This window comes from Chinchilla lanigera, unplaced genomic scaffold, assembly GCF_000276665.1.
Source record: "Chinchilla lanigera isolate Chin_1 unplaced genomic scaffold, ChiLan1.0 scaffold00080, whole genome shotgun sequence".
Classification (NCBI taxonomy): Eukaryota; Metazoa; Chordata; class Mammalia; order Rodentia; family Chinchillidae; genus Chinchilla; species Chinchilla lanigera.
In genome coordinates this window covers 550,513-554,361 of record NW_004955481.1, presented here as the reverse complement: position 1 = coordinate 554,361, position 3,849 = coordinate 550,513, and positions in this window count along the sequence as shown.

Below are 3,849 nucleotides of genomic sequence, written 5' to 3'. Positions count from 1 at the left end.
GGGGAGGGGCCGTGGGCGGGGCAGGGGGAGGGGAGCCCAGCGGCGCGCGGTCGGGGGAGGGGGAACCCCGGGAACCCAGAGAGCCCCGGCAGCCGGGCTGGAGGACCCCAGCGAGCAGCCAAACTCGCGGAGATGGCTTTGGCCGGGAGCTGGAAAGGGAACCCAGGAAACCCGCCGACGAGTTGGAGAGCGAGGGAGCGAGGCGGGATCAGCACCACGGACAGCGCCCGGGCCCGCAGGCCTCGATCCACTCTGCCCCTCTGTCGTCGCTGGCGCAGCTGAGAGAGGCAGCGCCCGCGTCTGCACAGGAAAAGGCTGGGGTGGGGGCGATCTGGCCAGAGGTCTGGAAATCTGCCCCGTGTCTAGGGAGAGCACATCTGCCCCAGACTTCTTCCTAGCTATGTGACCTTGGGTGAGTCACATCACCTTTGGGCCCCAATTGATAAGACGCTCCAATTCCCCACGTCTGGAGGTTCCAAGAGCGAAGGGAAAATCCTTCATAAGTTCCAGAACAAGTGCAAGGAACTGGTGTTGACACGTTTTTGCGCAGTCTTAGAGTTTCTCTTCATTTCCAAAGTCCCACTCCTGGTTTGCAATTCCACGCACATCTTCCTTCTCCTTGGGCCTTGGTCTCCTTACCTATAAAATGGGGATCATGATGGTCTGTGTAAGTTCGTAAGATCTTTGGGTTGTCGTGAAAATTAAATGAGTTAATACATGTAAAGTGCTTAGAACAGTACTGAGGGCTCATGCCCGTGATGGCTGACCTCAAGGGACCAGGCACTTTATGTGAGGGGCAGGTGGCTCAGAGGTAGTGCATTTCCCTCTGGGCAGCACATTTCCATCCCTCCCTTGAAAGAGTGGAGGAAGAGGCTGAAGGGATTCAGACCAAAGTGTGGGGCTGAGTTTTCCCACCCTAGTGCCAGCCAAATACCCCCTGATGTTTTCTCCTGGGCCAAATTTCCAGAGAACTCTTTTACCTTTGTTTCTAGAGCTGGGAGAGCCGGGAGACCAGGAATGTGCTTATAACGGCCTTGGGGAAGGGCCCTGGCAACTCACTGGCCTCACAGGCCTCCTCTTCCTCTTCTCTATGGTCCCTTTCCTCCTTACTTTCTTCAGGAAATTTTCAAGGTTTCACTGGACTTAGGAGCCAAGGAATAAAAGTTTTAGTTGCTTGTGGCAGATTCTAAGCCTCAAGGAGTTGAAGGAATGACTATCTTGTGTGGTATGAGTGGTGGTGGGGTTTGTGTTCTGTTCAAAAGCCTCTTAATCCCGCCCTGTAGGGACTCGAGCTTCTAGCTGCACTGCAGATATTGTTTATTTGCTCTTCATCCTGTCTGAGAAAATCCTGGGAGAGCAGAAAGGCCAGGCTTCCTAGTTCCTTTCTGTCCTTCCTAAAAGTTAGTGTTCTTGGGGTGTGCAACTTTCTGGCCTTGTGTCTGAAGATCTCCAGCAGGGGTGTGGGGTCTGATGAAGCATCTATGTCTTCTCAATGTTACGAGATATCAGTAAGAATGATGAAAGTTAGGTTTTGTATCTTCACAAGACAGGTGGTATGAGAGCACCTGAAATCCTGGGCTCTGATCCCAGCTTTGTCACTTACTAGCTGCAAAATTCAGAGCAAGTTGTAGCCTATCCGAGCTTTACTGCTTCCTCAGTATAAAGGGAAGAACAGCATCTATAGGGTCAACAGGATCCTCGCAAAAGTGTCATGAGGTGCAAGTGAAGCTTGTGTGTATGTGTGTGTGTGAAGTATATGTTATGATCAAGACCAAATGTGGGCTGGGCATGGTGGCACATGCCTATAATCCTAGCACTATGAGAGGATGAGGCAGGAGGATCAAGAATTCAAGCCCAGCCTGAGCAACTTAGTCATTTAATCATATCCTGTCTTAAAAAATAAAAAAGGGCTGGGCTGTAGCTCAGTATAAAAGTCCTGGATTTAATCCCCAGTACTGTCAAAAAAAAAAAAAAATCAGATGTGTTTCTCCTTCACCTGTAGCAAGATGTAAAATGAATTCTGGAAGTCTGGTTTCTCACTAGCTAAAGCACAGTCCCAGACACCTGACTGAGAGCTGACCTGGCTTGTTCATGGGGTGCTCCAGCTTTGTCATAAGAAGTGCTCCTGGCAGAGCCCTGCTGACCAAGCCCTTGGCTGGACATGAGCCCCTCTAAGGCTGCCCTCAGAAAACTTGCAACATGTTTGGTTGGGAAACTTTATGTGAAAGCACAAATGACATGCACAAAGCACCCAAGGAACACTTGCGAGTGACAGCCAGCAGAGATGAGAGATCTACAATGTGAAGGCGGTGCTGGGGGCTGGAGGTGAAGGTCAGTGGATTTAGGACTGTCTCCTTGGATGAGAGTTAGAAATTTTTTTTAGTCAGTCGATACATGGTGTAACACTGAGGAATCTGACTGCATCCAGTATAACTGAGGTTGTGGGGAGAGGCGGGGATGTATTATGAATGGAATACTGGAGATGGTGATGTCGATAATGAGCATTAAATATTTTGTATATATCAGGTGATTTGTTAAATGTTGTTTAAAATATTAAAAAAACTTTTTTGGGGGCGCTGGGGCTTGAACCCAGGGTCTCAACATGCTGTGGAAGTGCTCTCCCACTGAGTCACATGCCAGCCCTCCTCTTTCTGTTTCAAAATTAAACTTGTAACAGAGTATGGGGCCGGGGATATAGCTCAGTGGGATACAGCTCAGTGGGATATAGCTCAGTGGGATATAGCTCAGTGGGATATAGCTCAGTGGCCCAAACGCCTGCCTGGCAAGCGCAAGATCGTGAGTTCGATTCTTGGTACCCCCCCCCAAAAAAACAAACAACAACAACAAGAAAAAACCCAAAGTAAAAGTATATAAAAAGCGTACATCTTGCCTCGGAAGAAACCATTATTTCCAGGTGAGCACTTTACCCATGCAGTCTCCTGTAAACTCCGGGGACTCCCAGTTGGCCCCAACCATATTGCTTCAACCCTGCCCACATACTCCTCCACCCAGAGAAGCTGGCTCAGCAGCTTACCTGGCAGGTGCCATTTAAAGGATCCTAGGGGGTCCAGTTGTTCCTGCCTGGAATTGTCCCATTTCGGGTCAGTTTCTACCATCTAGGGTTACTGTTTTCCCTAATCTTGGGTAATCTGGTGTAATTATGATCATTTTTTCCTTTATTTTCTTCTAACTTTTTATTGGCTTTGTGCTCCACATGTAGCTTTAAATGTACCACTAAATAATCCAGTTCTGCTAAGTATTATGATTTCTCATATTAAAGAAGTATAGAATTATACTTAGGAGGCTAGGGCATACATCAGCAAAAATGTATCTGTAACCCTACTGGCCTAACCCAACTAGTATTGCTGTCTTTGTGTATTATCTTCTAATATTATCAAGTACATGATTTATACATGGCATGGCTATCTGAGTCATCTCAAACACACTTATTTTAGCTTTTTTCATGTTCCTATATCTTCACAATTCCTGTAACCTCTAGGAGATAAATGACTATATTTGGTTTTTGTCTTTTTTTTTTTTTTTTTTTGAGACAGGGTTTTGCTTTGTAGTCCAGGCTGGCCTTGAACTCACTATGGAGCCCAGGCTGGCCTCGAACTCATGGCAATTCTCCTGGCTCAAGGTTTTTGTCTTTTATGTGCTTCAAATACAGTATTATTTTATAAAATGATTTTAAATTTCTTTTTTTAGGCTGGGCGTGGTGGTGCATGCCTATAATACCAGCACTTGGGAGGCTGAGGTAGGAGGATGGTTGTGAGTTCCAGACCAGCTTGGGCTACAAAGTGAGCTGAAGACCAGCCTAAACTGCATAGCAAGACCCTGCTTCAAAAA